Raw genomic sequence first — 27,553 nt, 5'->3', positions numbered from 1 at the left:
GGTCATTTTCCTACTGGAAGTGTGACGCCTACTTTGCTACTCGCTAGCCCACCCGGAGAGATGGGGGTACTCAGAACCAGGCCTCCAGGTGGAAGGTGGATGAAGTCGTGGCCTAGGCCCGGCCCATGCCCAGGGTTGTCACAATCAAAAATAAGGGCTAGGAGGGACGGTGGTAATCGAGTGGATTAAATGACTACGTCACCAGTGGCGTCTGGTGATTCGCCACCAGCGCTGCGGCAGTCCTCTGAGGCGGGAGGTAGTGGCAGCAGAAGATGGTACTACTCCCCACAGGTGGAGCAGGGCCTCAGGGCAGAGTAGACGGATCAGGGGGGGTCGTAGTGGGTGGTGCAGTGTGGTGTATGGTGTTGCGCTGAAATAAGGGACCAGAGGCAATGGATGCAGTCTTCCAAGCTTTACTCACATTGTTAGGCGTTAGCTGCAAGGCTCCTCCTTGCTCCTCACGGCGCGCTGCGGCCACCAGGAAGGGCTTCAGCACACTCCGGGTAGTTCGGGTGCATCAATCAGGACCCCCTGCACCAGAGTGTTCCTAGACTTTCCCACTAGGTCCTCTCCTGTCTGTATGTGGTGCGTGTTACAAGGCTGGGTCTCCCTCTGGCTATACACAGACCAAGGGTACGGGTGACGACTCCACTCCGTCCGTTACCCGGTGGGATCCTCTAAGCCTCCGGGCTTTTCTGACTAGGACATGAAGTAGGAAAGCCAGATTTCGGGGGCCGGTACCCCATTTGCAGCAGGAATCCCTCTGACTAGGCCAGAACAGTGAGGACAGGTGGCGTATGCCGCTCCGTCTGCATCCCCCTGGGATTCTTTTGCCTGCGGAGTTTGTCTCCTCTGCTCCCCTCCAGGCCTTCTTAGGTAGGGACCTTGACCGGGTAGAGACAGCTGTTAACTCTAGCCCGCTCCTCGTCTCAAGGCCAGAGCACGAGGACCGTGTATCTTCAATCAGCTGCAGGTTCACACAGAAAGCCACGTTCAGTGATGAAGATCACAATCAAAGAACATAAGCCCAAGATGGCCGCTTATTAAATATGAATTTCTTCGTGTAACCTAAAGTGCATCCTCCACCCTCTCCCACTACATGGTTCCCCCTATCTTTTGGTTCCCCCCATCTCCTCTTATCCCGGCTAGGGCAGCACCCTGGTGCATATAAGCCCCCCTCTGGTGGGAGAGGTGTAGTGTTGGATGGAGGGCTGAGCCCTGAGAGGTGATCCCTCCTTACCTCGGAGAGGAGATATCACACCTCGGTCTGAGGTGCAGTACCCCTGTGGCGACTGAACCCTCAGGGGTGCCACAGAAGAACCAACGATTCTTCACAGCAGGGACCTGGGATTTAGAGATGCTTCCATGGGTCTTCCCCATGTTTTTTCCATGCCATTTCAGCACTGTGTCCATCAATTTGACCAATTCTTAGACCCTCTCCAGACCTCCGGGGGGAAGGTCACCGGAAAAATGCACGAGTTTCCCATAGACTTCCATTATACTCGTTACTCAGATCGAGCACCCGAGCATTACGATTTCTCAACCCGAGCAACAAGTACCTGAGCATTTTAGTGCTCGCTCATCACTAATAAACACCTATCACAGAGTTCACAGTTTTAGCTAACTAACTTAAATCAACACATAGCCTCCCCAACAAGTTTCGCCTCTACAGGCTTCCTCAGGGTGCTGGGGCTACATGATAAATAGCCAAACTATAGGTAGGATAATAATATATACTTTGAAGTATGAACAGGTTACCAGCTAAATGGATAGAGCTCTAAAAATGTATCAGTCCCTAACAGAAGGAAAAAATGCAAGCTCACTGTTGTAATATTAATAATCTACCATTTTTTAAAGAAAATTTAATAAAAGAAAGTTTTTAGTATATCACTTAAATTGGGTCTATTTACCCTTCTTGGTAATTTGGTAGTAAGAATTTTCATCCCAAAAGGGGGTGTATACACACACAAGTTATTTACCTCCACCCGGATTGTGAGAGTTCCAATGGAGACAGTGAGTGATGCCAGTAAATGTAAAGTGCTGCCCAATAGCTTGGCCCTATATAAGCAAATCTAATATTTGGTGACAGTCTCAGATTGTGTAGGGACAAACCCAATGAAAAAAGGAATGGTGATGTCACCAACACACTCTTTATGCATTAAAGGGATTCTATTAGCACAAAATAACTGTTTAAACAAAGTGTAGACGCTCGGTGCACCCTTGGAGTGGCCAAATATTTAAGAGCACATTCCCACCAACTTGTTTTCCTCTATAAAGCCAGAGCTGTTGATCAAAATAGAGGGGGAACGTGGTGATAGTGGGAAAGTAACTTGGTGGGAAGGTGCGCTGAACGTTTGATCACGCCATGCGCCTGTACTTGGTTTAAACAGTCATTCTGTGCTGACAGAGTCCCTTTAATCACATATCCTTAGCACAGACCATTACAGGAGGTTCAGAAAGAGCTGATAACATCTCTTCACTGCAGAAAGGATGCACAGAGCCCCTCTTCTCTGATTTAGTTGGGATTACCATTTATTTAGCAAGGCTGCAGATGATTTTAAATTGTTAATAAATGAACCTTTGGACATTCAAAGTACTAAACTGAGACACATCACCAGAGTAATAAGCAGAGCAAGATATCAGGTTATCAGCAGAAGTTTTCATGTACCTGTGTATTGTAACCTGGAGCTGACGAAGAGATACTTTTTTAATTATATCTTTATTGGGTTTCATATAAAATGCACAAGTAAAACTAATAACAATGTACCATATAAGAAGAAAACTTAGATAAATACATACACCTCTACAGGAACAGAGAATTGACAGTGACTTTATGTTCCATGTTTTCCAAGTAAGAAAATCAAGTACTGTTAAATCATGCTTTGTGTGAAAGGTATTTTTTGGGGTTTTTCATTTCTCCATATCACAATCTATGGGGGTAAGTTTACCTAGTATTTTAACCCTGCCTCTAATAAGGAAACTGCTGTATAATTGAGACAATTGAAAGTTAAAGTCTAAAAAAGCCTCAATGGCCAGTGTGAAAATTGTAAGATTACTAATTTAGTAAGTTAATAAAGATTGTGATATGAAGAAAAAAAACTGCAATTTTTTTTTTAAATATATGTAATATAAAAACTATTGGTTATTTTCTGATGGTAGCTTCCCTCTAAAGAAAACTCGCTAACAAACATATATGAAAGGTCTTCTTATGTCAAGGAGAATATCTGATCAAAACTGATTGATAATGCTGAAGATTCCTCACAGGGAGGAGGGGGAGGAGCTGCGGGTGGTCTTAAACAGTGGTCTAGACATTTGTGTGAGAAGAGTAAATTTATTCATGCTTATTGTTTGATTATATGGAGGGACAACCAAAAGAGGGGTAGCAGAGTAGACATGTGGATATGTTCTAAGAGCTGAACACAAACAGCCAAATATATTTGGTATCCCACCATAACTCATGTAGGAAATTACAAGCCTGAATGACATTGACCCTCACTCTATCCTAAATCACCATGCAACCCATGACCATTAACAGTATTTTCAATACACTACATCCTAGATTAGCAGGAATACAATGGATAACCCTAGACTATCAGGGTTATTACCACTCTAGAATATAAACACTATAGACCACCAACTAAAATTAATATCCAAGTACTGACCCTGAATGACTCATATGTACTTTACAGTGATTGACTTATCTTTCCAAATTGTCTTTTTTTTCTGAATAGGAAGGAACAAAATGTTGTAATTTTGAGCATCTGGTGATTCAGCCCCATTTCTCTACTAACAACCAAAAATAGAAAATGGTCGCTGTAATGTGTAAATTTAATCTTGTAAACATTGATTGGGCATCCACAGGGTAGGCTGTCCATTAGTAGCGAGGAATTGCACAGATATCATGTTCTTTTGGGTGTAAGGTAAAGCCAACCTCAGCAGTGAGATCCAACTTTGCCCCGGGTGGAGCCTTGAATGTGAAGTTCTGAAGCAGCTTTGTAAAGAAGAGGAAAAGCTCTGTTTTAGCTAAGTTCTCTCCTGCACAACTTCTCTTCCCTACAAAAAAAATGAGCAGAGATAAAATATAAGCCATGGAGAGTCCTGGTTGCTGAAATCCATTGCGGTGATTTAGGTTTCCACCATGTTATTGTTTGAGAAGACTCACCTGCAGAGAATGGTAAAAAGGCCTCATTTTTAACAAAATTTCCATCAGAATCCAGAAAATGTTGTGGGTAAAAGTTGTCAGGTTTCTTGAAGTACTTGTCATCTCGTAGGACAGATGTCAGTGATGGTATTACGTGAGTTCCCTGCAAAGATTATTGAACTCGTGAATGATTCTCCATGCTAAAATCCACTAAAATTGGACAGAAACTCCATCAATAATATGTGGACCTCATATGGGAACATTTTTAGATCTCTATAAGCCTCCATCTTGAATTGTATTGAGAAAGTGGTGGTGGGCACCTAAGGAGGCTGGTGTACTTTGTCAAGCATCCACTCATTTTGAAATGGAGTGAAATATGATCTTTCAAGGCTCTTTAAAGAGTCAAACAGTAAATACAATGTAGTCACCTATTTGTGTCACCAGAAGGACATGGAAATGAATCTGTCCTGAGCATATGGTTTTGCCATTATGCATCTCTATTTTGTGCCCATATTTATGTCTTAAACTCCATATAGATTACCTCTTTTGATATTTCTAAATACATCAAAAGGTCCTATGGACCATAGAAGAACATAAAGTTTCATGAACCAAGATGCTACAAGTAAAAATGAATTGTTATAATTACTTACTTTTGGCAGAAAGAAGCCCCTCAGGGTGACATCTTGAGTGGTCTGATGTGGCACATTGGTTGGCACAAGATTGGCAAATCTCTGAATCTCGTGGATTACAGCATCTGTGTATGGCATTTGTTTGCGGTGCACCATCTGAGGCTCGGCTGAACCAATCACTTTTTCAATTTCTTTTTGGACATTTGCTTTTATGAAAGTACAAATTACACTTAATATCTCCAAGTTTTAGCTAGGACCATTTAGGTTGGGGCTACACAGTATTTTTATCAGTGACACTACTTGCGCAACCAAAATTCACTCAGGGTTGTTACAATATCGCAGCTCAATATAAATGAATAAGGTCGCATTGTGACCATTAGGAGCACAATAAGCAAGTCATAAAAAGACCAGCGTCATCAGGTCTTTTGTGACTTGCTCGCGTAGTCATAGTACCTTTGGGTTCACACTTGTATTGCGCTGTGAAGTAGCAGCGACACCTACCAAACTTTTTTCACATTATAGTCTTATCCTGCCATAAAAAGCTCCATATTCCCAGCTTCCATACATGAAACCATAAAAGTAATTGACAAAATTCTGTCTTTTTGCAGCCATCACAAAGGGGGAGCTTACAAGCTTACTGCATAAAGATTCATTTCTGAATCTCAGGAGCGATGTAACCCCTTAAAGATGCAGCCAATTTTAGTTTTTGCACTGTTTTCCTCTCAACAAAGCCATATGAGAGCTTATTTTTTTTTGCGGGACGTATTGTAGTTTTTAATGGCAACATTTGCTCTTTCATATAATGTACTAAAAGAACTAGGAAAAAAATGCAAGTGCAATGAAATGGTGAAAGAAAAACACAATTCTGATACTTTTTTTTTGCTTCATGTCAATAGTTTTCAATGTCTTGTTAAACAAACCTGGCAAAGTGATACCGCAGCTCGATACAATTACAGTGATACCAAACTTACAGGGATTTTTTTAATAGTTTAGTGGCTTAAAAAAAATTTGGAAACTTGCAAAAACAAAATAGGATTTAGTGTTAACATTGGGCACATGCTTCATTTCCAATGTACTTTTTTGTGATCACTAGAGATGAGAGGATCTTTTGAAATTTGAATTTGCCAACTTCAGCAAATATTCCCCCACAAAATTGATTTGTGGTGAATACATTTTCATGGATTTCAATACCGAAACACTTGTAATTGCTCGTAAAATACACTTTGGGGAGAGGAGAGTGAGGACACTGCTGACCATAAGAGCTTACACTCTACCGGAGAAAGAGTTACCCAGCAACTATGGAGATGGAAAACTAATCTGTTGACAAATTGTGCTCCCCTGGGAACTGACAAATTGTGATGGCCCTGTTACTGACCACCACTGTATAAAGTATGATAATCTGCTAGATGTCATGGCTGCAGAGCATTATAAGGAAGCCCATGCAGCAATGCAAAATTATGTTTGCCTGCTCTCTGATACTTCAGCAGTGGGGGATATTGTACCGGGCAAAGTTTTTTTTTGTGAACTGCAAATCAAATTTTAAAACGTTCAAATTCACGTGAATCTGGTGAATTCGAATTTCAAATGATCTGATCATGTGAAGCTGCCAACAATCAAGATTTGGCTCATAAGCTAACCAGATGCAAGGGCAAATTGCAGAAGTTTAAATACTGTTTTTGCAAGAAATTAATATATTTGTCAATGAAAGTTTAAAATTTTATGAAATACTAATAGCTGTGCTTTAATGACAACAGAAACATTTCGCTAAAAGATCTAAAAACAATAAAGTATCAAACTTAGTGGAATCCTAAATTTGTTTTAGTCACAAAAGTTTTAGCCTCAAATGTATGAATCTGTGCACTTTTGTGCCACAGTCATGCAAGAGCTTCAGCATCCTGAGCTACATAGACTTTTCAACAATCCGTGAGGGTCTCTAGACCTGAACCCCACTGTACTACGCCATACTTAAAGGGTTGTAACATGCAAAATAGACATTTTCAAGTATAGGTATACTTTAGATAAATTTAAGTAAATAAAAAGAAATATAGGGTTAGATACAACTACAGTGGTGGCCAAAAGTATTGACACCCCTGCAATTCATTCAGATAATACTCAGTTTCTTCCTGAAAATGATTGCAATCACAAATTCTTTGGTATTATTATCTTCATTTAATTTGTCTTCAATGAAAAAACACAAAAGGAATTGTCTTATAGCCAAATTGGATATAATTCCACACCAAACCTAAAAAAGGGGGTGGACAAAAGTAATGGCACTGTTTGAAAAATCATGTGATGCTTCTCCAATTCGTGTAATTAACAGCACCTGTAACTTACCTGTGGCACCTAACAGGTGATGGCAATAACTAAATCACACTTGCAGCCAGTTAACATGGATTAAAGTTGACTCAACCTCTGTCCTGTGTCCTTGTGTGTACCACATTGAGCATGGAGAAAAGAAAGAAGACCAAAGAACTGTCTGAGGACTTGAGAAACCAAATTGTGAGGAAGCATGAGCAATCTCAAGGCTACAAGTCCATCTCCAAAGACCTGAATGTTCCTGTGTTTTCCGTGCGCTGTGTCAAGAAGTTTAAAGCCCATGGCACTGTGGCTAACCTCCTTAGATGTGGATGGAAAAGAAAAATTGATGAGAGATTTCAACGCAAGATTGTGCGGATGGTGGATAAAGAACCTCGACTAACATCCAAACAAGTTCAAGCTGCCCTGCAGTCTGAGGGTACAACAGTGTCAACCCGTACTATCCATCGGCGTCTGAATGAAAAGGGACTGTATGGTAGGATACCCAGGAAGACCCCACTTCTTACCCCGAGACATAAAAAAGCCAGGCTGGAGTTTGCCAAAACTTACCTGAGAAAGCCTAAAACGTTTTGGAAGAATGTTTTCTGGTCAGATGAGACAAAAGTAGAGCTTTTTGGCAAAAAGCATCAACATAGAGTGTACAGGAAAAAAAAAAAGAGGCATTCAAAGAAAAGAACATGGTCCCTACAGTCAAACATGGCGGAGGTTCCCTGATGTTTTGGGGTTGCTTTGCTGCCTCTGGCACTGGACTGCTTGACCGTGTGCATGGCATTATGAAGTCTGAAGACTACCAACAAATTTTGCAGCATAATTTAGGGCCCAGGGTGAGAAAGCTGGGTCTCCCTCAGAGGTCATGGGTCTTCCAGCAGGACAATGACCCAAAACACACTTCCAAAAGCACTATAAAATGGTTTGAGAGAAAGCACTGGAGACTTCTAAGGTGGCCAGCAATGAATCCAGACCTGAATCCCATAGAACACCTATGGAGAGATCTCAAAATGGCAGTTTGGAGAAGGCACCCTTCAAATATCAGGGACCTGGAGCAGTTTGCCAAAGAAGAATGGGCTACAATTCCAGCAGAGCATTGTAAGAAACTCATTGATGGTTATCGGAAGCGGTTGTTCGCAGTTATTTTGGCTAAAGGTTGTGCAACCAAGTATTAGGCTGAGGGTGCCAATACTTTTGTCTGGCCCATTTTTGGAGTTTTGTGTGAAATGATCAATGATTTGATTTTTGATTCATTCTCTTTTGTGTTTTTTCCTTGCAAGCAAATTAAATGAAGATAATAATACCAAAGAATTTGTGATTGCAATCATTTTCAGGAAGAAACTGAGTATTTGCAGAGGTGCCAATACTTTTGGCCACCACTGTACGTGTATATTTATATTGTATTTGCAACAAACAATTAGTCATATCTCTTTACTTTGAATTTCATAATATTTCATCATTAGTAGAAAGCCCCATCTCAGGGTAGTAGAGGTCGTCTCCATTCCAGCAGCGAACAAGTCAGCTATAAGAGACGTTAAGTTTTCATCGTGAAAATATAACTCTGGATTTGGTTTCTCCTGAAATGTGGAATATATTGAATTTAAGTGTTAGGGAAGAGTGGAGATCAATCAGAAAAACAACAAGAATGTTGGTTCAAAGTAAATCTTTTAAAATTGTGTAATTTGCATAGTTGATCTTCCACCAATTTGAGCATGTTCAATTTGTCACATCATAGAAGAATGACTGCATAGCTGATTAAAATGTATTTATTTTTTTAATTTCCCATTATTATTTATGATAAGACCAACAGAGCATTACCAGAGATTTTTCTCTCATGATGTGTACTTTTTCCCCTGCATGATATTGACCAATCATAATCAGGAGGTGTCATGCATGTAGAAAATGGACACGCCCCCAAAAGGTCAGAAGAACATGCTTTCACCTGTGAGATCTGTAAGAACAGACTGTCATGCTTTTATTTATAATCTTTGCACCTACCATGTAGCATAGAGCAGAGCTCAGTATGATTACTCCTTCAGCTTTCATCTCATTTTGGGTGGAGAGAAGTAGCGCTGAGCTGTGTGAGTCCAAATACCTCTGCAACTCTCTTCTCTCAATGATATCAGTTCAGATTTATAAGCCTCTATCCGCACTGACTGCCATGAGATGAAATATGGAAGTATTTGTAATGACATTCAGCTCTGCTTTATGGTACACAGTAGATGCAGAAATCAGGCCTAAAAGAAGGGATGTCTGTCATTACATATCTCACAGGAGAAAGAATTTTCTTCTGAATTCTTCTGACTTTCTGGGGGTGTGTGATTTATTCCTCTGCATGACACACTTCCTGCTTATTATTGCTCAACCCCAAGCTAGGAAAAAAAGGTACACGCCCCTAGAGAAGAATCTTTCGTAACACCCATTGGGTTTATCATAAGTTACAACTAGTGGTGAGCGAGGATGCTCGTCACTGCTCATTACTCGCCCGAGCATCTCACTGCTTGAAATTCTTGGCGAGAAATTCCGGAATGCTCGGGCGGGCGCTCCGGTCCCCCGTATTTTGTTCCCTTTAGACAGCCTATTAAGATGCAGGGATTGCCTGCCACTCACTCTAATGCCATAGCCATATTGGTTGTGTCATTACAGTAATTGGCTAGCTGCATATCTAAGACCTGGTGACCCTATGCTCATTGCAGTCTACCCTTCAGGCAGGCAAATTAGGGAGTAGTGCTGCTGAGTGAGAGAAAGAAATGGTGGTTTATTAGTTAGGTATAGGTATTCCACAACAATATATTACAGTACAGACCAAAAGTTTCGACACACATTCTCATTTAAAGATTTTTCTGTATTTTCATGACTATGAAAATTGTACATTCACACTGAAGGCATCAAAACTATGAATTAACACATGTGGAATTATATAGTTAACAAAAAAGGGTGAAACAACTGAAAATATGTCTTATATTCTAGGTTCTTCAAACTAGCCACCTTTTGCTTTGATGACTGCTTTGCACACTCTTGGCATTCTCTTGATGAGCTTCAAGAGGTAGGCACTGGAAATGGTTTTCACTTCACAGGTGTGCCCTGTCAGGTTTAATAAGTGGGATTTCTTGCCTTATAAATGGGGTTGGGACAATCAGTTGTGTTGTGCAGAAGTCAGTTGGATACACAGCTGATAGTCCTACTGAATGAACTGTTAGAATTTGTATTATGGCAAGAAAAAAGAAGCTAAGTAAAGAAAAACGAGTGGCCATTATTACTTTAAGAAATGAAGGTCAGTCAGTCCGAAAAATTGGGAAAACTTTGAAAGTGTCCTCAAGTGCAGTTGCAAAAACCATCAAGCGCTGCAAAGAAACTGGCACACATGAGGACCGCCCCAGGAAAGGAAGACCAAGAGTCACCTCTGCTTCTGAGGATAAGTTTATCTGAGTCACCAGCCTCAGAAATTGCAGGTTAACAGCAGCTCAGATTAGAGACCAGGTCAATGCCACACAGAGTTCTAGCAGCAGACACATCTCTACAACAACTGTTAAGAGGAGACTTTGTGCAGCCGGCCTTATGGTAAAATAGCTGCTAGGAAACCACTGCTAAGGACAGGCAACAAGCAGAAGAGACTTGTTTGGGCTAAAGAACACAAGGAATGAACATTAGACCAGTGGAAATCTGTGCTTTGGTCTGATGAGTCGAAATTTGAGATCTTTGGTTCCAACCTCCGTGTCTTTGTGCGACGCAGAAAAGGTGAACGGATGGACTCTACATGCCTGGTTCCCACCGTGAAGCATGGAGGAGGAGGTGTGATGGTGTGGGGGTGCTTTGCTGGTGACACTGTAGGGCATTTATTCAAAATTGAAGGCATACTGAACCAGCATGGCTACCACAGCATCTTGCAGCGGCATGCTATTCCATCCGGTTTGCGTTTAGTTGGACCATCATTTGTTTTTCAACAGGACAACGACCCCAAACACACCTGCAGGCTGTGTAAGGGCTATTTGACCAAGAAGGAGAGTGATGGGGTGCTACGCCAGATTACCTGGCCTCCACAGTCTCCAGACCTGAACCCAATCGAGATGGTTTGGGGTGAGCTGGGCCGCAGAGTGAAGGCAAAAGGGCCAACAAGTGCTAAGCATCTCTGGGAACTCCTTCAAGATTGTTGGAAGACCATTTCCGGTGACTACCTCTTGAAGCTCATCAAGAGAATGCCAAGAGTGTGCAAAGCAGTCATCAAAGCAAAAGGTAGCTACTTTAAAGAACCTAGAATATAAGACATATTTTCAGTTGTGTCACACTTTTTTGTTAAGTATATAATTCCACATGTGTTAATTCATAGTTTTGATGCCTTCAGTGTGAATGTACAATTTTCATAGTCCAGAAAATACAGAAAAATCTTTAAATGAGGTGTGTCCAAAATTTTGGTCTGTACTAATATATATATATATATATATATATATATATATATATATATATATATATATATACATATATATATACACTAGCTATTGAAACCGTTCTATGCCCGGGTGGCGAGTATTTATATTGGTATATGGCCTCCATCTTGTCATGTGCTGCTTCCATCCTGCGCACTAATCCTGTCATGTGCTGCTGCCATCCTGCGCCCCCATTCTGTCATGTGGTGCTCCCATCCTGCGCCCCTATTCTGTCATGTGCTGCTGCCATCCTGCTCCCCCATCCTTGTGTGTGCTGCTCCCATCCTGCGCCCCCATTCTGTCATGTGCTGCTCCCATCCTATGCAGTAGAATGAGGCTGGATTGCTCTGCTGACGTATTATAAATATTTATTCAGTAGAAAGTGGCTGGATTGCTCCGCTGACGTTTTTTGTGGAGGATTGCTCAGCTGACGTTTTTTGTGTGGGATTGCTCCGCTGACGTATTTTGTGCGGGATTGCTCCGCTGACGTATTTTGTGCGGGATTGCTCCGCTGACATATTTTTTGCGGGATTGCTCCACTGCCATTTTTTGTGCGGGATTGCTCCGCTGACATATTTTGTGCGGGATAGCTCTGCTGACGTATTTTGTGCGGGATTTCTCCGCTGACGTATTTTGTGTGCTTGTGCGGGATTGCTCCGCTGACGTTTTTTGTCCTGGATTGCTCCGCTGACTGTGTTGGAATACTCTGATGACTATTCTATATAGTAGATATATACACTACCGTTCAAAAGTTTGGGGTCATTTAGAAATTTCATTATTTTTGAAAGAAAAGCACATTTTTTTTCAACGAAGCTAACATTAAATGAATCTGAAATACCCTCTATACATTGTTAATGTGGTAAATGACTATTCTAGCTGCAAACGTTTTGTTTTTATGGCAATATCTACATAGGTGTATAGAGGCCCATTTCCAACAACCACCACTCCAGTGTTTTAATGGTACATTGTGTTTGCTAACTGTGTAAGAAGGTTAATAGATGTTTAGAAAACCCTAGAAAACCCTTGCACAAGTATGTTAGCGCAGCTGAAAACTGTTTGGCTGATTTGAGAAGCTATAAAATTGACCTTCCTTTGAGCTAATTGAGAATCTGGAGCATTACATTTGTTTGTTCTATGAAACTCTCAAAATGTCCAGAAAAAGAGAACTTTCATGTGAGACTCGACAGTCTATTCTTGTTCTTTGAAATGAAGGCTATTCCATGCGAGAAGTTGCCAAGAAACTGAAGATTTCCTACAACGGTGTGTACTACTACCTTCAGAGGAGAGAACAAACACTCTAACAAGAGTAGAAAGAGAAGTGGAAGGCCCCGCAGCATAACTGAGCAACAAGACAAGTACATTAGAGTCTCTAGTTTGAGAAATCGACGCCTCACAGCTCCTCAACTGTCAGCTTCATTAAATAGTACACGCAAAAAGCCAGCGTCAACATCTACAGTGAAGAGGCGACTCCGGGATGCTGGCCTTCAGGGCAAAGTGGCAAATTAAAAACCTATATCTGAGACTGGCTAATAAAAGGAAAAGATTAATATGGGCAAAAGAACACAGACATTGGACAGAGGAAGATTGGAAAAGAGTTTTATGGACAATCAAAGATGGAGGTGACCCCAAACTTTTGAACACTAGTGTATATGTATATTTGTATATAGTATCTTCTTTAGATATATATAGATATGTGTAATATATATATCTATATATAGTACAAAATATTTTTTTTTAAGATAGAGACCGAAGGCACTTTGTGACACAGAAATCTTCTGTCTTTAAAATGGCGGCGAAGTGTGGTGGTACGGTACATATTTAAATTATTAGTGATGTCGGAGGAGGGCGGGGGAGAACTGTGACGCCGGATCAGCGCCTGCGCAGACCGCGCTTTCCGGCGCCAGGGGTACATAACATATTTAAATTATAAGTGATGTCATAAGAGGGCAGGGGAGAACTGTGACGCCAGATCAGCACCTGCGCAGTCCACGCTTTCCGGCGCCATTTTGTCGAAGACACACTGCACTGTGTCTATTGAAGACACACTTGCAATGTGTCTTCAATAAAACGGCGCCGGACTTGCAGCCCGGCCGCGAATTGGCGCCGGATTTGAAACACACAGGCCACCATCGGGAGATCAGCGGCGACGCAGCTGGGAGATGACCGGTGCTAGCCAGTCAGCTCCCGGCTGCTCGCAGCAAAAGTACCCCGACAGGCAACTTCGCGCCCCGGTCCTCCCTTCACACTTGCCGTTGGGAGATTAGCGGCACTAGCCGCTGATCTCCCGACGGTAGCCACATGGAGGTCAGCGGCGATGCAGCCGGGAGATGACCGGCGCTAGCCGGTCATCTCCCGGATGCTCGCAGCGGAAGTACCCGCACAGGCAGCGCCACTCCCCGGTCCTCACTAACACGGTTCGCTGATTGGTCGCAGCCGCCGGCCGCGACCTATCAGCGATATTGGCGCCAAATTTAAACACCGCTCTGCTGATTAGTCGCGCCTGGTCGGCTGCATACATATTCTAGAATACCCGATGCGTTAGAATCGGGCCACCATCTAGTAGATATATATATATATATATGTGTATATATACACATTTGAACTAACAGTCCTTCTAAGGACTAATCCAGCTACATATATTAATCCTGGTGATAGCAGGACTTAGGCAGGCAGAGTTTGTAGACACAGTATATGGCAGAATAGGGTCCATTGCATGTTCTGTCTGCTGCTCTCTGAAAAAATTTTTTTCTCTTAATCCTGCTTATTTACTTAAAAAGCAATATAGTTCACCATTTTACTGCTCCATTTGCTTGTTAGCAGAATACAGCCAGATTTTTTTTATTATATTTGCATTGCTGTATTGTGGAAGCAGAGAAATTTTTGCATCATCAGACGTGATCCCATATTACTGCGGTAATAATACAGACATTTTGTCGAGCATGGCAAATATTACACTCCATTTAAAATGGGCAAGATGGGTAGCAAGGGATGGGGAAGTCGACGTGATGGTGATGGTGCACGCAGAGGCCAAGGCCATGGGCAAGATGAAACTGTGCCTGCTGATGGAGCACAACAAACACCCATATCATGTCGAACTACCTTCCTGTCCGAACTTCTATGGGGCCACAGAACAACACTCTTGAAGCCAGAGTAGTGTGAAAAGGTTATTGAATGGATAGCAGATAATGCTTCCAGTGAGTTTGCCACCACCACCCTGTCTTCCACACGGTCCAGTCAAAGTAGCCATGAGTTTGGACCTCTTATTCCTCACCCTCTCACAGGTGTATCAGGTGTGACAGACAGTCGCTGTGGATTCAGTCGCTGTAGAAGGTCACTGTGCTTGGCATTACAGATGCCTTCTTAATCATCTCATCCCTGTAGTACAGTTATAGTAGTCCTTTTCTCTTTAGGACCCAGCAGCGACCTCCACCTTCTGCTGCTGATTGACACTACCTTGCTTGGAAGGTAAAATCTCTCAGTTTCTCCACAGAGTCGCCAGCAATAGTTCTATGTACCTCTGTGCAGACTTGGAGTACTGGCATTCGGCTAGTCTCGTCTTTGGTGCCCTTGGAGGAAAGTTGGCGCCATTCCTTTGGTGTCTGGTCAAACTAAGTGTAACCCCTTTATTTGTTTACCTTATTGTTTTTCGTTTGTAGTGGGACCTGACTAGTGCTTACCCTGTCCCTTTCCTATCTAGGGCCTACCTCAAGGGACATTCAGGGTTTAGGTTCCTGCTTGGCGATAGGTGCAGAACTTGTATAGGAACGATAGGGTAGGCAGGATGATATTAGATCAGCCTAGGAGTCTCCACTCCCCCTTTCTCTAGTTGTTGGGCTCCCTTCCCCCTCTTCCCATTGTTGTACACTTATTCCTTCCCTCACCTTGCGTGACACCTGATCCTTCATCCTCCCACCTTAACGAGTGCCGGCAGACAAGTGTTCCCACACTTGAACACTCCGAAGAGTTGTTTACTTATCCATTTATAGATTCGGGCCTCTTGCCCAGCCCACTTCATATGGGGCAAGAGAAGATCGCATGTAGTGATGCCAAAATATTTGAGCAGCCACGGTCACACGAAGGCGACGGTGGGAAACTGTCGTAAGAGGAGGATGATCATGATGAGACACCACCAAGTCAGGAGGAGGCCCATGGTGTGTACGTGAAAGACGAGGTGGTGGATGATGATGTCACTAACCCAGCCTGGCAAGGTGACATGCAAAGCGAGGACAGCAGAACAGAGAAGGAAGGAGATGTAGCACTATAACAGGCAGGAATAAGCAGTGGGGTGGCCACAAACACAAGGCGGGCAACTGTTCCTCGGAACACCAACACAAGGGAAGTTACCAGTCCAACTATTAGGTGTTTCAGAGTCTAACTCTTTTTTAAAGACTGTCCAGATATTCCCAAAAAGGCCATTTGCAACATATGCCATGCCAGCATCAGCAGGGGCATCAATACTACCAGCCTGACTACTATCAGCATGCTCAGGCAAAGCACCCCACTAGTTGGGGCAAATGGCAGGGTCCAGAAACAGTGTCTGCGTGTGACACCACTGCCTGTTTCGCAGTTGTATGTGCACACTAAGCCTCCGTGTATGATGGAGGCGAAGTTACCTACCGCCTTGCACCTGTCGTTGCACACTTTTAACCATCACCATCAGCAACCATGTCCTCGTCCTAGCGCAGCATACAGTTGTCCCTACCTCATTCCTTTGAATGCAAGTGCAAATACGCAGCCATTGCCCCACAGGCCACAATACTAAACTCCCACATTTCTCGAATGCTTGTACTTGAAATGTTGCCTTTTAGGCTCATGGAGACGGAATCTTTCTGCAACCTGATGGCTACTGCCGTCGCTCAATATTCGGTCCCCAACTGCCACTATTTCTCTCAGTGTGCCGTTTCCGCCTTACACAAGCACGTGCCCCAGAACATTACCCATGCCCTCACCAACACAGTTACTGGGAAGGTCCACCTAATCTCGTACATGTGGACAAGTGCTTGTGGCTATGAATGGCACATCTCGCTGATGGTACACTGAATTAACACAGTGAAAGCCGAGAGAATAAGTCCTCCCAATGCTGAGGATTGCAGGCCCTGGGTTAATCAGGGTTTCCCCCACATTTTACAGCTCCTGTACATTCTCCTCCTCCTCAGCCTCCATCTCCAAAATGACCACATCAGTCGCAAGCTGGAAGCACTGCAGCACTGTCTCGGCCAAGCGGCAACAGGCTGTACTGAAGCAAATAGGCTTACGTGACAAACCGCACACCACTGCAGATTTGTTGACAGCTGTAAAAGAGCAGGCATATCTGTGGCTGTCACCGCAGAACCTACAGCCAGGCATGGTTGTGTGTGACAATGGCCGGAACCTGGTGGTGGCTCTGAAGCTAGGCGAGCTCACACACATTCCATGTCTGGTCCATGTGCTCAACCTAGAGGTTCAGCTGTTTCTCAAAACCTACCCGGATCTTCCTGAGCTGCTTGTCAAAGTATGCCACGTATTTGCCCATTTTAGAAAGTCACCTACAGCTTCCGCTGCCTTTGCCGTGCTACAGCAGCATTTGCAGCTTCCAGCACACTGACTGGTGTGTGATGTCACCACGCATTGAAACTCAACCTTGCAGATGCTGGGAAGGATTTGTAAGCAGCAGAGGGCAGTTGTTGAGTACCAGCTTCAACATGCCCATCGGTATTCAGGTCAGCCTACGCACATAAAAGGTAATGAGTGGGCATGGATGTCAGACATCTGTGCTATTCTCCAAAACTTTAAGGAATACATCAAGATGGTGAGCCATGATGACACCATAATTAGCGTCACCATCCCATTTCTCTGTCTACTGAAACGCTCGCTGCTCACAATTAAATAGGAGGCATTGCAGGTGGAGATCGATGAGATGGAGCAAGGAACCATACAGGGTGATGCCACATGGTCCAGCCTCATCTCACCCAAACATGGATTGGGTGATAATGAAAAGGAGGGAGAGAAGGAGAAACAGGAGCTGGTTTCCTGTGCTACAAACGTTACTACCCACACAACTGTCTCAACACCACCGGATGATAGTAGCGGAACATAGAGTCAAATCCAGTGTGGTTTTTTTTTGGCTATAGGAAGTTTCACCCCCAGCAGTTCGCCCCCAGAAATCTGCCCCCAACAGTTCTCCCCCATCAGTTCGCCCCCAGGTACATTTCGCCCCCGCACATTTCGCCCCTATCATTTCGTCCCCAGGAAGATTCGCCCCCGCACATTTCGCCCCCGGACCGGGGCGAACTGGGGGCGATATGTGCGGGGGTGAAATGTGCGGGGGCAAAACATCTTGGGGGCCAAATGCTGTGGACGAAATGTGCGGCGGTGAAATGTACCCGGGGGCGAACTTCTGGGCGTGAACTGCTGGGGGCGAAACATCCAAATCCCTTTTTTTGGGGGGGGGGTCTATTCCCATGCACCTCTTCACACCCAGACACAGGCATACGCTTCCTGATTTTGTCTATTTTCTGCTGTCCTCCTCTTTCTCCGTCTCCTCATCCTCCACCACCTTATCAACAGGGTGACCGTGATGCAACACCTACATAATTTTTTTAAGGATGTTTATAATGCTCATAGGAAATTTTTTTAGAGGTCTACCTTTATCATTTTGTATGTTATACAGTATGTTCATGTATACCTCCTAGGGTTAAATGTTTATTTAACCCATGCACTTAGTGCATGGGCATTACCAGTATAGGAGACCCACTCCTTAACAATGGGAACAATTTTTTGAATGAGGACCTCCTCTACATCCCTTCAAAGGGGTATAGGAGTGTGTCCAATTTTAAGACAGCTTTTGCAGTCACTGTATAGGCATTACCACTATAAGAGACCCACTCAATAATGGGAACATTTTTTTTAATCAAGCTCTCCTCTATGTCTTTTCAAAGGGGTATTGTGGTGCGTCCAAATTTTTGGCAGCCCTTGCAGTCATTGCATATGCAATAACAGTATTAAAGACCCACTCTTTAACAATGGGAACAACAAAACATAGCTGGCTGATGGCCCTCTAACAACAGTGAGGGCCGACTGCTGGCCCTTTAACAATAGTAAGGTCTGCCTGATGGCCCTGTAAAAATAGGCTTTGTATATTTCAGAATCCCTCCGACATAAATTAAACATGATGTGTCTGATCATATCTCACATATCAAATGGGCAGATAAGGTAGTAAAATGTTAAAATTACATTTACTCCTGAATGTATTTTTCACTGTGAAAGCAATGCAAAAGTGCAAAAATGCATCAAAAACTCTACGTGTGAACGTAGCCCAAGGTGTGGAGGAGCATTTTTTTTCGTGTGTGTTATTTTTTCCTTATATACAAGTCATAACCCTGGAAAGAATGTTCCTTAACGTTTTTTTTCCCGGAAAATCCATTTTGGCTTCGTTTTTGTATGTTTTATTGTGAGTCCGTAAAAGTGGCATAAAATTGTTCACAGCAGTGACCTGATAGTCAAATATGCTTCCTGGGGTCTTCTCCATGCTGTTCCTATGTCATTTTAGCATTGTTCCCATCGATTTGGACAATTTTTAGGCCGTCTGTAGACCTCAGGGGGAGCTGTCTGAAAAATGCTTGAGTTTCCCATTGTCTTAAATTGGGCTCATTGCTCAGGTCAACCACCCGAGCATTACGATTTGCTCGACCCGAGCAACGAGCACCTGAGCATTTTAGTGATCACTCATCACTATTTATAACCTAAATTTTACAAAATGAAAAAAATAGAAAAGACATTTCACTCAGCTTTGCAGACACTGTTTAACCTCTTTAAAGCCCAAGAAGTACTAATACGTATCTGCACCCTGGGACTTGAGTCAGATACGTATTAGAACGTCTTTGCGATCGTGCCCTTATGAAAATGCAAAATTGGGGGCTGAAAAACATTTTGAGCACCTTGAGAGGTGCTGTTTTTAGAATGGTGTCACTTTTTGGTATTTTCTGTTATAAAATGGCTTTAAATATGATGTGGTCCCTAAAAAAATGGTTTAGTAAATTTTGTTGGAAAAATGAGAAATCGCTGGTCAACTTTTAACCCTTATAGCTCCCTAATAAAAAAAATTTTGGTTCCAAAATTGTGCTGATGTAAAGTAGACATGTGGAAAATATTATTTATTAACTATTTTGTGTGACATAGCTCTCTGATTTAAGGGAATAAAAATGAAAATTTTGAAAATTGATAAATTTTCGCCAAATTTCCATTTTTTTCACAAATAAACACAAGTGATATCGAAGAAATTTTATGACTATCAGGAAGTACAATACGTCACGAAAAAACATTCTCAGAATCAGTGGGATCCGTTGAAGCGTTCCAGAGCAATTACCTCATAAAGAGACAGTGTTTAGAATTGTAAAAATTGGCCTGGTAATTAACGTGCAAACCACCTTGGGTTGTAAAGGGGTTAACAATGTGGCCAGATTAATATTCTAAAATTGAGGAAAGGTCCTATTTAAACTGCAGAGATTGATGCAAGCTCCAGTTGCTGCAGCTACAAGCAGATGCCAACTGTATAATTCAGCTAGCATCTACGTGGTATGAAGCAGGCTTTGCTCCTGAGCCTAAATCATACAGCCCTTAGTAACAAAAAATGCTGTATTAGGGGTTTTAACTAGTGTTGAGCCACCCCCGTAGTGTTCGAGTTCGGTTCGGTTCGTCGAACACCCGTGTGTTCGCCGAACTGTTCGTCGAACACAGTTAAAACCAATGGCAGGCAAACAAAAACACATAGAAACACATAGAAAACACCTTCAAAAGGTGTCCAAAAGCTGACAAACTGCTCAGAAGACATAACTAACACATGGAAAAGTGACAAGTACATAGTCATGCGAAAAGAAAAGAGGTGGAGGAGTAAAAGGAAGGGGAGACACAAATATAGGCATGTCATGCCCTTCTAAAATCCAAAAAGTGAGAAGCCGACACGTTCAGTCCGCTCCTGCCCGTGCCACCTCCGTGTCGCCGGGTTTGTGCCAGAGCCGCGGTGAACCCTGACGGCCAGCCCCCCTCTCCCAATACTGGTGCCTGTCCGCAGGTGGGTCGAGCGAGCCCCCCTGTGGTGGAGGCAGCTCTAAGCTTTTTAATTTAAATTGTCTCTCTAATTTGAATGAATACACTTTAAATCCATTTACAAGGATCTATTGGAGGGCAAGTCTCATGCCAGCAGCCGCGTAATTCCAGCTCCAGTAGCGTCCACTAAAGCTGCTGCAGTTAAAAAGCTTTTATAAGGATCGAGCTCGGCTGTCCACCGCAAGGCATCCTACTGCCAGTCCCAGCCCCTATGCCTTGGGGTGCCTCCTGATGCTCTTCACTGAGTATCCCATGGTCCCGAAGCATTTCCTTTGAAAAAATTAAGTGTCCAAACTACAGGTGGTGTAGCTTGCTTAACAGCCGGGATAATCCGCTGACTAGCAGACACTGCTACTAGGCACAAAGTATTTCCTGGGCTAGATGCAGTTAAAAATTTGTAATTAGATACTCTCGTTGGATGCTGAGAAAGCATTCCATAGAGTCTCCTGGCACGCCATATATGATTCTCTTAAAAAGCTTGGGGTAGGGGTCTAGGGGACCCTTTTATAGCCAAAATCACGACCCTGTATCACTATACGTCACCTAGGCTAAAGATAAATGGAACTGTAGCACCCTGAGGGCTCGGTTGCTACAGAGGTATTGCACCTCACCCAGAGGTGTGATATCTCACTCTCAGGTAAGGATGGAGTGTGGATCAGGACCCGACACCTGCATGCATTACACCACATTGCCGTGGGGCAGGGAGACCAATATGCCTCTGAGATGGGCACTACAGTCCCTGTCCCTGGCTGGAGTGGGGGGAGGGAACACTGAGGAAGGGGAACCCTGTAGTGCAGGAGCAGGGAGGAATCAGTTCCTGGGTGCATTGAGAAGGGAGTATAAAAGGTGGGCACCATCTTAGTTCAGTGCAGAGAAGTCTGAGCAGAAGTGGCAGGGAGCAGGGGCTCTGCATGAGCTCTGTTCCGGAGGCGGGCCTAGTAACAAAGGCCCAGGCCTGGAAGAGGGAGAAGGAAGGAAGAGGAGCGGAGAAGGCTCCAGGAACGAGGAATGAAGGGATCCCAGGGGTGCGGACGGGCGAGTCGCCACCGCACGCCCGAATCCACCTGCGTGGAGGGGTCAGGCCAAAGGGGAAGACCGGTCCCCGAAACTAGTGGAGGCAGGAAACGACCCTCAGCTAGAAACCGGAGGCTCTGATATTTTATGTGGCGCAGCCCCTCGCTACACCCGCTAGGAAGGCACCACATAGGGTCAGGGAAACTGGCGCCAAGTTTACCAAGAGGAGGCCCGAGGCAGCCGGACAGAAGGGTTGGTAAGAAAGGCCAGACAAAGGACACACAAAGGGGGTCCTGTGAAGCGCTCCAAAGTTATCTGGGAGTTGTCCGAGCCCCTCACCTGGTGAGCACAGTACGATGTTGGTAGCCGTTACCTGCAGACGTGGTCTGGATAATAAGAACTGTGAGTAAAGGCCCTGGACTGCATCACTGACTCCGTGTCGTTACTGCTGCTGCCCTGCACCATCACCCCCATCCTCCGCATACACTGCCCTGAGGCTATACTCCTCAGGGGGAGTTATGCTACGCTCTGCTGCACCCACAACACCAGCCTCAGCGGTCTGCCCTGCAGCGGCGGTTCACTCTGACCGCAATCCACGGGTGGCGTAGTCGGACATTTAAACATCAAAACCACATAAATAGTTCCGCCACTGGTTTGACCACCCTGAGCCACGGAACCGGGTCGCCGCCACGAAGACTACAACCACCAGCATCCACCAAAAAGGGTCCGGCTCCGGGTGTCCCAAGGCCCAGGGGGTGCATCAGAACATTTTCATCACCTTTCACAATCACCAATGGGACAAGGCAGGGATGTCCTCTGTCCCCTCTCTTATACATCCTAGTGACGGAGCACCTGCTTTCATCAATTCGCCATAACCCCATTATTAGGTGGATTGAGGTGGGAGGCACCGAGTACAAGTGCTCTCTATTTGCTGATGATGTCCTAGTATATATCACTCAATCACATATATCCATCCATGCTGTTATGGCTGAAATAGATCACTTTGTTACATGGTCAAATTTTAAAATCAATGCAGCGAAGTCTGAGGCCCTCGATGTCTCCCTCCCCAAATCCATATAGGATTCCATCCAGTCCAACTTTCCCTTTGCCTGGCCCTCACAGGGTATCAAATACTTAGGAATTCCTATTCATAGAGACCTCTCCCAGCTATGTTATCTTAATTTTGGGCCCTTTATTGAACAACTCCATACAGACCACGGTTGGCAAGTTAGAACTGTAAGATTCACTACGTGAACCACTGGTGTTTTGTGGAAAAGCACATGTACACTGTGTTCCAAATTATTATGCAAAAAGTGTTTAGGAGTGATAAGGGAAGAATTTGTTTGTCAGTTAAACTCATTGATGGTGATGTGTGTCAGGGCTCTTTATATCACTGTAAGCAATTGCAGACACCTGTGCTAATTAGTTTGGCAGGTGTGTCCAATGAAAGGCAAGACTACTTAAGAAGGCTGTCTCACATTATTAAGCAGCCTACATTTTCTGCCAAAATGGGAAAGAAAAAGGATGTGTCGGCTGCTGAGAAGCAACAAATTGTGGAGTGTTTAGGTCAAGGCATGACTACAATCAACATTGTGCGATGATCAGGATGAAGTGTCTTGGCAATCAAGAAGTATGTAGCTGATTCACAGTACACACGTGTGCGTGGTGATAAGGGCAAATTGAGGACTCTTTCCTACAGGCAATTACGTCAGGTTAAAAGAGCAGCGGCAAAAAAGCCTTGTCATAGCAGCAGACAAGTTTTTGAAGCTGCTGATGCCTCCAACGTCCCCCGAACAACAAGATGCAGGGTCCTTCAGAGGTTTGCAGCTGTGTATACGCCATCCTGTCGACCTCCTCTATCCACTTCACACAAGCAGAAACGGCTCCAGTGGGCTAAACATTACATGAAGACTGATTTCAAAACTGTTTTGTTCACGGATGAGTGCCGTGCAACGCTCGATGGTCCAGATGGATGGAGTGGAGGATGGCTGGTTGATGGACACCCCACGCAAACACGGCTACAGCGCCAACAAGGAGGAGGTGGAGTAATGTTTTGGGCTGGAATCATGGGGAGAGAGATTGTCGGCCCCTTTAGGATCCCTGAAGGCGCTAAAGATGAACTCCATAATGTATGTGGATTTTCTCAAACAGCACTTCCTGCCATGGTTCAAGAAGAAGAACCGTGTATTTCACAGCAAGATCATTTTTTTGCATGATAATGCACCATCTCATGCTGCACATAAAACATCTGCATCTCTGGCTGATATGGGCATAAAAGGGGACAAACTTATGGTGTGACCCCCATGCTCCCCTGACCTCTACCCCATTCAGAACCTCTGGAGCATCATCAAAAGGAGTGTCTATGATGGCGGGAGGCAGTTCATATCTAAGCAACACCTCTGGGAGGGTATTCTGTCCTCATGCAAAACAATTGAAGCAGAAACCATCCAAAACCTGACAAATTCAATGGACGAGAGAGTTCAGAAGCTCCTTTCGAACAAGGGGTCCTATGTGAAAATAAAACATCACCTAGAATAAAGTTTTGAATTGAAAACTGTTTGATTTCAGTTTCTAATAACCTGCTAATGCTTATAATTTCAAAAATGACCATTTTTTTCTTCTTTATTAAAATGAAAAGGTTGATCGAAAAGTTTGGGGGATCTAAGAGTGTGGCAACCCAGTAGTCATGATTACTTCGAATTCTGACAATATGAGGGTCATGTTGCAGGTAGTGCAGCAAGAAGGCACTTATGTGTCTTGCGCATCTCGGAGCCCCAAAATTATTTTCCGGGCTAGATGCAGCTAAAAATTATTATTAATTTTAAATCTGGTGGAGCTTAGTATAGATGGCCTAATAGGATCAGTGCTGCACACTGCTACAAAGCCCAAATTATTTTCCAGTCAAGATACAGATAAACATGATTAGTAATTTGAAAGCTTAAAACGGTTGGTAGGGTGATTTTAACCAATCATCAAGCTTTTACTCTCCCCAGGATGACACAGGGGTAGAAAAGTCGTTTCGGATCCATGATTTGTTCATCTTTATGAACGTGAGTCTGTCTACATTATCAGTGGAGAGCCGCGTGCGCTTATCTGTCAGCACACCACCAGCAGCGCTGAACACACGTTCAGACAGAACGCTGGCTGCGGGGCATGACAAGATCTCCAAGGCGTAAGTGGCTAGCTCCGGCCATTTATCCAGATTGGAAGCCCAAAAAGAGCAAGGGTCCAGTGACACAGTCGTGGCTTCAATGTTTACTTGGAGATACTCCTGTACCATCGTCTCTAGGCGTTGACTATGTGTCAGACTTCTTGTCTCCTGTGGCCTTGCAAAGGATGGGCTAAAAAAGTGGTGAAATGATTCCGCAAAATTGATGTTACCAGCAGATACTGTGGTTCTGTTACGGTTTGAGTGCTGAACACTTGACGGTCCCACGGTTGGCAAGTTGGAACTGTGAGATTCACTACGTGCACCACTGGTATTTTGTGGAAAAGCACATGTAAGATTCTGCAACAGTCTCTGCTGATACTCCTGCATGCGTGCATCCCTTTCTATGGCAGGAATAATTTCTGCAAATTTACTTTTGTACCGGGGATCTAACAGTGTGGCAACCCAGTAGTCAGGATTATTTCTAATTCTCACAATTCGAGGGTCATGTTGCAGGTAGTGCAGCAAGAAGGCACTCATGTGTGTTGCGCATCCAGGAGCACCAAGTCCCTGTTGTGTTGGTGGCGAGGTAACAATCATGCTTCCTTCCTCTGTCCTCTCCCCCCAACCTCGCACAACAGAAATGTGATCAAGGTCTCCCTCATCTGATGAGTCTTCCATCAGTTCGTCCTCCACTTCTTCCTGGGCTCCTGCACCTTCCTCACTAGTTTGGCTGCTACCATGCGCCCTGGTTAAACCATCTCCCCCACCCTCACATGCCTGCCGCCTTGGTGCTGCCGACCGTCTGGACCTTGCAGATGTTAGCCCTTCCGCATACAACTCCTCCTCCTCTACTTCCTCCACCTCCTCTTGTGCCACCACCTGACTCCGAATTCTGTTTAACATGTGCTCCAGCATGTAAATCACCGGAATAGTCATGCTGATAATGGCATCGTCAGCACTAAACATCTTCGTCGCCATTTCAAAACTGTGCAGAAGGGTGCATAGGTCCCTGATCTGAGACCACTCCTCCAGCGTGATTTGCCCCACCTCTGAATCTCGTTGGCCCAGGCTATACGTCAGAACGTATTGCACCAGGGCTTGTCGGTGCTGCCACAGTCGCTGCAACATGTGCAGAGTTGAATTCCACCGGGTAGGCACATCGCATTTTAGCCGGTGAAGTGGCAGGCCCAACGACTTCTGTAGAGATGTAAGTCGCTGAGCTGCGGGATGCGAACGGCGGAAGTGAGCACACAGCGACCGTGCCCTCTGCAGAAGGCCATCTAGTCTGGGATAGTGGGCAAAAAATTGCTGGACAACCAGGTTCAACACGTGAGCCATACAAGGCACGTGTGTGACATTGCCCCGGCGAAGGGCCGCACCCAGGTTTGCAGCATTGTCGCACACGGCCTTCCCTGGTTTCAGGTCCAGTGGAGACAACCATTCATGAAATTGGTTCTCCAGAGCTGACCACAACTCCTCAGCTGTGTGACTCACATTTCCCAGACATTTCAATGTAAAAACCGCCTGATGACGTTGAGCCCTACTGCCAGCATAGTAAGGAGGTGTGCAGGATCCCTTCTGCGCAGTTAGAAAGCTTGTGGCATGACCAGACAGGCTTTGGGTGCAGGTGGAAGACCGAGAGGAGGTTGAGGAGGCAGAAGCAGTGGAGGAAAAATGACATAAAGAGGATTGACGCACAACTCGTGGGGACGGCAAGACTTGGACAGCAGCCCCTTGTCCTGCTGTCACCATAGTTACCCAGTGCCCAGTCAGCGACATGTAACGCCCCTGTCCATGCCTACTCGTCCAAGTGTCTGTGGTGAAATGCACCCTGTCACACACAGAGTTTCTCAAAGAAGCGGTGATGTTATGTGCGACATGCTGGTGGAGCGCAGGCACACCTTTCTTTGAGAAGTAGTGCCGACTGGGCATCTGGTACTGGGGCACTGCGACGGACATAAGGTCTCGAAAATCCTCTGTGTCCACCAGGCGGAAAGGCAGCATTTCTGTAGCCAAGAGCTTGCAGATGGTGAAATTCAACCTCTTAGCTTTCTCATGGCTAGGAGGAAATGGTCTTTTACTTGTCCACATCTGAGGGACCGAGGGCTGGCTATTGTGCTTAGACGGGGTTGATAAAGGTGTCCCCGGCAAACTGCCGGTCTGTGAGGAAGATGCAGGCGGACATGTTAGGTTGCCTTGATCCAAAGGTGGTGCTATCGATGTCGGACAGCGCTCAAGACCAGCTGGTGTTACCACCTCCAAAGAAAATGATGACCTGCCAATCACGCTGGCTGTTGCGGGTAAAGAGGTGGCAGGTCTGCGCCCCAAAACAGGTGTGACTGCTGTCCCCCCAGTCACAGAGGATGAAGAGGCCGCGGATGCACAAGATATGGCAGACGGTGGTTGGCCCGGCCGGCTAGACCGCATTGTAGCACACTGAGCTTCCCACTGCAACTTATGCTTCATGTCCATGTGCCGGTTCATGCATGAAGTACTCAAACTATGTATTTTTTGGCCTCTACTTAGCTTTTGCTGACAAATGTTACAGATAACACGAGTTGGGTCATCTTTATCGATCTGAAAAAATGCCCAGGCTATGCAAGGCTTAGCACCCATGCGACCTGAAGAGCCACCACGACTTGTGGTGAGAGGCAGAGTTGTGTTTGAGGATGCAGTTGTTGACGTGCTTCCAGTACTACGTCTCTCTCCAGTAAGGCGCAACCTGACCTCGTCGTCACTAGCATCTTCCTCCACCTCCTCTGCTGACCTCATCTCTTGGCTGACTGTGGGTTGACAGTAAGTGGGA

The 27,553-nt window shown here is 44.7% G+C and overlaps 1 pseudogene; it reads right to left on the bottom strand.

Moving 5' to 3' along the window:
- Positions 1 to 3,859: 3,859 nt before the first annotated feature.
- LOC141258834 (cytochrome P450 2K6-like) overlaps positions 3,860 to 27,553 on the bottom strand; it is a 228,435-nt pseudogene continuing 204,741 nt past the window's right edge.

Source organism: Phyllobates terribilis, unplaced genomic scaffold (genome assembly GCF_046119375.1).
Source record: "Phyllobates terribilis strain yellow unplaced genomic scaffold, ASM4611937v1 Scaffold_3__8_contigs__length_932513732, whole genome shotgun sequence".
NCBI lineage: Eukaryota > Metazoa > Chordata > Amphibia > Anura > Dendrobatidae > Phyllobates > Phyllobates terribilis.
The sequence above is the reverse complement of the archived record's forward strand: the minus strand, read 5'-3'. Positions and strand labels throughout refer to the sequence as shown.